General features: G+C 29.7%; 1 pseudogene; it reads right to left on the reverse strand.

Annotated features, from left to right (window-relative positions):
* Positions 1-4,843: 4,843 nt before the first annotated feature.
* On the reverse strand, positions 4,844-5,586 carry LOC111626879 (annotated as a pseudogene).
* Positions 5,587-7,312: the final 1,726 nt, after the last annotated feature.

Genomic DNA, 7,312 nt, shown 5'->3' on the forward strand with positions numbered 1-7,312 from the left:
TTACGTTATAGGTATGCAGTTTAAAAATTGCAGCCCAATAACGTAATTAAAATAAATATTTGTTTTTTAAAGTTATATAACGTTAATTTTGTGCACGAGAATTAAGCATATAAAAAGTAGGTTTATGATATCTTATTTTAAAATACTACATAACCTCAAGCATAAATTCCCAATTTATATAAATCTTACTAATGTATAGAATAAATGTGTCTAGACGATATTATTTAAGTTATAAAAAGAGAGGAGAGTGGAATTTATATAAAATTTAACTTCATTCATTAGTAAGAATAGGAAATAATATAAATTTTTTGCGGAATTTTTTTAATCGTTCTGTTATAAATAACCGTTAAATTATGCATTAGATTTTTTATTAGTTGTAGAATTTATAATAAAATTTAAAACTGGAAATTATTTTCCTCGACAGAAGGATATAACTGAACTACAGACTTTTTTATAAGTGTATTTTCTCCTTCATGGTAGGTGTTAAGGCGTTTCTCGACAGATTTTTTTTTCTTCTTCCTCCTTGTATCTAACGCATAAGAAACAGCACGATAGACTTACTTTTTCCTGTAACAAATCTCAGTTAAAAATATATGTATATATATCTTTTTTATTTCATGATTTACTTCGTTGAATCAGAAAATTTGATGAAGTTAAGCGTTAACGCCTTATCTTTTACTACAGGAAGAGGCACTGTCGTATTGACGTAATACATGAGATGTACACATTTGTGACGCTTAATTTATCGTTATGGTTAGTAAGATAAGTTAGAAAATCAACAGAAAAGTAACCGGAAGTACCAAAAAATTTATAAGTTGTTGTACAATATTACAGTTTCCCCGTTATAAATCCTATCTTCTATGTCTTTATCACTCGTTAGCTACGGTTGTCTTTGTTTTAGAATAGGTCATGCCTATTTATGTTCTAAATATAGCAGTAAAACATCTTTTAATTTGCGCTAGTATCGATCATTCTATCAGTTATTCCTAATTAATGCATTCCTGAATTATTCGTGATTATTTTCTTTAGGATTTTTTTCTTTTTTTTTTTTCGTGTGTAGGCCTATATATAGACTAATGATGACTTCCTTTAGTGACAAGTGTAGGAGGAAACTGAATAGTGCCTGTCACAATCTGTTAAATATTTCACGGAGGTTTCTATGAAGATTTTAAGGTCGCTGTCCCGTATTTAGCCAATATTCGTGTTCTCTATAATGATCTTTTAAAACAATACGGATCTATTCTAATTTTTTTAAATTACTCGTAAAGAAATTAGTAGTGGAGAAAGTTTGTTTCCTGTACAGTTTTTCTTTCTGATTTATAATATTGTAATGCTTTAGTAAGAAATATTTTAGGAAAAATCGTAAAAAAAGAACACGATTAAAAACCCGATTAAATTAAAGTATCCTGTAGGATTTGTTTTAATTTTATACTTTATACTACAGGATCCGTCATACATGATTCTTTAGAATATTTTTATTGGTTAATATAAAGTCAGATGACTACATAAAAAAATCAATTTCAAAAACAAGATTATATTATTGTTTTTGTCTACGAAAAACATGAGATTTCCCCTATTTCTATCGGGAAATCTCGTGTTTTTCGTAGACAAAAACAATAATATAATCTTGTTTACAACGTTAATTTCAACTTTGTGAATAAAAAATAAAAATCAGGACGATAAATTGACTTTAAAATAACAGTTAGAAAAAGAAGTTTTCTTTTAGTGTTTCTTCTACTTGTTATTTTCAAGTCAATTTGTGAATTTTCTCACAGCTGAAGAGATACACTGATAGGTCAAGTGTGCATTAAAATAGATGCAAATAATTAAATAAAAATGTATAACAATTTTTCTACGCACTGGAATCATATAAGACATATTACTGCACACAGACACACGAGCCTACACTAGAAAAAACAAATAATAGAACAAAAGGAAAATAAGTCAAAGGAAATTTTGAATGAATAACTTGGTTCATCCATTAATTAAGCGATCTTAATTATGTCCAAGGTGCATAGACTTTTAAGTGTACGGGATTTAAGTGGCACTAATAAATGAAAGATACAAATCTATCTTCTATCTCAATACACATATTTCAATTGGCTCCTGTATTTGTAATTGTTATAAATTATATTTCCTTTTATCTTATTATGAAAAAATAGATAAATTTAATGTAGGAAAAATAAAATCATTCTCTTTTGTGTGATAAAGTCTGAGATATTTTCCTACACTTCATCAATAAATGTACTCGGTAATCCTACACTCATACAAGAAAATAATAGGTTACGTCAATTACTTGATACTATAAAGAGTAACGCCACTTTATTAGAAAAAACAATTAAGGAAGAAGTAATCATGTTTTTTTACTGTAATTAATGTTTAGTTTTTCGTGATTGCTTGTGTATTTTAGAACTGGTTCTTTAACCTTTCGTGTGCCGATAGTAATACCTTATAAATATCAAATTATGACACATAACAGAGTAAGATATGTATAAAAATAATGCATTAGCTAATCTTGAATGATTGATTGATCAGTTAACGCGAGATGCAACACGTTAAAGATCTACAGTCAACCGTAAATTTGCAGGTTTGATTGGTATGAGTGATGCTTCGATCCATAACTAACTCATGATAAATTATGAGATCGAATTCCATAATTTATCATCCGAATTACGTGAAAGATTGATTTTAATTGATAATAGAGTCAATGCTTTCACAAAGCCATTCAGCAATACAGTTAGAAAGCCTAAAGAGCATTCCCGATCAGTGGCGCGATGATTATCCTATGGGCAAAACGGACAATTTCCTGAGGCCCTTATCAATAGAGGGCTCTAAACCCATCTTTTATAAACTCGTTACTTTAGTAAGAATATCGAAATTTAAATTTGGGCCGTATCTGGGGACCCTGGATTGCTGGTGTGGCACAGGCGCAGGATGCAGTGGCGCAGCGCAGAAATTAACCTAGCAGAGATCTCGGTATTTTCCCAAAAATTCCTCTGAAAGAAATGTTTAAAGTCGACACTGCGCATGGGGTCCCTAATTCAAATTTTCCTTGGCCCCTTGAAGCTATAACGCGCCATTGTTCCTGATCAGTGAAAGGAGCAATTATCCGCAGTTATCTACATCTATGCGTGCTACTCTTTTCTACTTTTGCAATTATCTAACAAAAGGTTTTGGATTCTAAATAATTAATTAGTGCATTGTATATTGGACTTGATAATATATAATTCATTTCGGATCATTCTACATAATGTAAGAATTATAAGAACGACTATTGAAAGCCTTTTATCACTATTGTTTGGCATCATTTTCAATTGTGTTCAGCATAGTTTCTATCTGATTGAATTTTAAATGATTTATAGACAATGCCACTTATCTAAATAGAATAAAGATCCATAATATATGAAGAAATTGCAAGATAAATGGATGAGTTTATCATGGTGCTGTTTAAATATAGAGTATTGGATGAAATCAACGATTATAATGATGCATAATACACGATAAACATGGATTATTTAAAATGTATTCAAATGAAACGGCAAGTTTATTTAAAATATAAAATAAAACGGCAAAAGATTCTCAATTAGAGCAGAAATTCATGACGTGAATACCGTATTTATTTCCTTATCCGAGTCATTTAAAATGATGGATAAAACACCTGACTATTCGTAATGTAAAAAGTTGAATTATTTCACATGTATGCTAACATTATGTGTATAGATATGATTTATCCGTTCGGGGAAAATTCCCTAAACCGGATTTTTTTTCCAGAAAATAGTTTTATTTAAGTGCAGGTCATAGAATACGTTTTCCTGAAGTCAGTTGCCTGTAAACTGAATGGTTCAGAAATTACAAAGTTCAAATTCATGTAATACATTGTATTGAAATTTATTTGAAACTGTCAGCGTGTAATAAAATAATCTCTTTTATTTTCTAGATGTAAAAATAAACTTTAAAAATGTTTTTATTTTTGAAAAAATAAAATATTTTATTACAAAATTTTCTTCTTTCCGAATAAAATAGGAGAATTCTTGTTTTATGTGTATTAATTTATATCTATAATTATTGATTTTTGTTAATATTTTAAAAAATGTTAATTATTCGTTTAATTATTTACTGTAAAGGCAATTTTTGACACTATATTTCTGAGAAAACTTAATTGGAATGGAAACTGCTAAGTGACGTCACAGTTGGAATGGAAACTGCTTAATGACGTAGTAGTTAAGTGATTTGATAGCATTTTGATTCCAATAGTCCGAAAAACCTAGACCCAGGGACGGATCTAGGTTTTTCGGAGCCTAGGGCTTATTGAAGTCCAATGGCAGTGGGGTAACGAACATAACTGCCACCCGGAGCACGACACTTTATTGGCGCCCCTCCCACCTCCAGAAACACATATAGTAATATAATATATAGAATTTACTTGTAATAAAAATATAATGCAAATAATAATAGAATGTAGTATCTATCTTAAAGTATCTATAATATATTACGAATAGTCACTACCTAACTACTCTTCTACAAAATACTATACTGTTTTTCGGGATAAATAGGGACACAGGCTCAGGTTAGGCTTTAAATTTGAGACAAAAAATATAGTTAAAAAATCAAGACTAGGATTGAATTCGGAAATGTGTCTGTGTCAGTGGAAAAATCGAACATACTATCATCTAGAATTAGTTTAAAAAATAATATTTATTTTACATATTTATATAGGCCTAATTTGTTTAAAAAACATACAGTTTTTAAACAACAAAAAAGTTAGTATATATATATTTATTTATAATAATAATAATATAATATTATAATACATTAATACAAATAAGTACTATGTATAAATTTTTCTTGCCTTTGTTGAAACAAATTTATCAATTACTTCATCAAAGTCAATCATTTCAAATTTTTCTTTTTCCACACTTAAAAATGCTAGATCACTTAGGCGATCTTGTCCCATCGTTGATCATAGATATGTGAAAATTAATTTTAATTTGCTGAACGAACGTTCACAGCTAGCAATTGATACTGAAATAGTAAGGAGTATTTGAAGTGCGACTCTCGGGTTTCGAAAAACAACATCACCGTACGAGATTATAAAGGTAAGAAGCTCTAATGGTATTTTAGGTTCAATTTCTTTTCTACTGCGGAGTAACATCTTGCAGTCACATATTTCGACATAGAGTTCTGTTCCATTAAAATCTGTATTATAAAATTCACCCAAATTTTTACAATTCTTTTCAAGACCGTTATCATCGTTATCCTTGTTTAATAAATTTTCAACGTCCAGTAAAAATCCAAATTTGGAATTAAGATCACTTAGTCGTGTAAATCGTGTACTTATTTCTTGCTGCAGACGATCAAGAACGCTTTTCATAACGCGAAAAATTCCACTTTCTGCGGAAAGGCCAACATTACTAGCCAATTCTCCGGGATTTTTCGGCGTCTTCTAACACGGATTGTTATATCAATATCTCATTTTTCACAGAGATACTTAGCCTTTTCTATTGCCTCCTCACTGATCTCGTCTCGAATTTCAGCAAGTTCAGTCGCTAATGATTCAAGATCATAGAACGCTTCTCTAAAATTCATTTTAGGATACTGAAATCGATCAAAATAACAATTGAAAATTTCCGGAAAATCTTGTTTGTCTTGGAGACCATTTGGCGCCCCTCTGCGAGTGGCGCCCGGGGCATGATAGACCCCCTTGCCCCCCTCGCTACGCCAGTGTCCAATGGGGCCCCATTTTTTTGTTAGATTATGAATCTTTAAATTGGGGATTAAAATTCATTTTTAATAACATTAAAATTAGAGTTGAAATATATTTATTTATGAAATGGTTTTGAATGACAAACTTTATATCTTATATAAAAAACATAAGAAATATTAATAGAATATTTCTTATGTTTTTTATATAAGATATTATTTAATATTAAAGACTTATGATAATAATTCAATTTTTGTGGGCCCAGGGCTTAAGCCCTATTAGTCCCTATGTAGATCAGCCCCTGATTCTACCCTTTATTTTTGTGGCCATACAGCAATTTATATACGACATATAAGTTTTTAATTGCAAGTATATCTATTCTAAAATTCCAATATTTTTATAATATAAAGATATTGGAATTTAGAATAAACAAAGCACAGAATAATGAAGCACAATATAAACTTCTGTAAGCATTTGAACCGTTCAATTTAATAGTTAAGTGATTTCACGAATGTATAATTCTATAGAAATATGATTCCTGCAAACACGGATTTTGCAGCCTTCTGTTTGCGTTCATTGAAATCGTTCACACCTGAAGTGATGTTACGTAAAGTGCATCCTGATTCGATTATTATGCAGATAAAGTGAAAGTTGAATATACCATTTTCAATTTAATTTTCTTTGTATAGAAGAGCAGTTTCTTTGTGTCATGCCATCAAATCTTGCAACTCAAATTTCATTCACTTCCAATTAACTGTCGAAACTTTCAAAACATTTTTCAATTCCTGCAACATTTTAATGATATTTAAGGAGGTGGCCCCACTCCGAAACCCGATAAACCTAATTAAATGTAGAATTTAATCACGTGTGCATGTATATGTATTGTAGGGATGTGTAATGGAGTCTCCATTCTAATCTCCATACAAATAACATTTTTTTTAAATATGTTAAAATAATTAGAGTACAGAGTATTGCCTCAGGACTTTCCAAACTGACGTAGACTATGAGAATTTACACGTAAAAAAGCGTGATTAGTTCTCTGTTTGATTTAATGTCCTATTTATTTCTCATAATTTAATTGCAATATTAATTCAATATCTTATTTCTAATAAAGAAAAACAATATAACGATGAAGCATCGACATTAATTAACGATGCCATTGTTATTTAGTTCTATTCAAAATTAAAAAAAGAGAAAATGTATGGTGGCGATGAATGGCCGTTGTTTGAAGGTTATTTTGCATTTCAAAAAGAAATATTCCTGAAAAATGGCCGCCGTTTAGAGGTAATCGTTGTTGGGAGGTGGCCTTTGTTGAAGATTCGATTGAATAAATGATTTTATTAATATAATAACTATCCTTACAATTGTTATGTTGAGTAGCAATTTTAATCCTTATATTCTTAGTCAGATATTCTTATGAAATAATATAAATCTGTCTTATAGAAACGTCAATAACCAAAATAATATGCCTTCATACAAAAGGAAAACAAAAGTCCATAAATAACTACACAAAAAGTAGTAATTTAACTATAATTTAAATTTACAATTATTAGGTAGGGCTTATAAAAATTTCCACGGAATCTCTTTTCACATTATTTTTAAATAAATTTT

The sequence above is a fragment of the Centruroides sculpturatus genome, unplaced genomic scaffold, assembly GCF_000671375.1.
Source record: "Centruroides sculpturatus isolate CEXI.00-Female unplaced genomic scaffold, Cexi_2.0 scaffold433, whole genome shotgun sequence".
NCBI classification, from domain to species: domain Eukaryota; kingdom Metazoa; phylum Arthropoda; class Arachnida; order Scorpiones; family Buthidae; genus Centruroides; species Centruroides sculpturatus.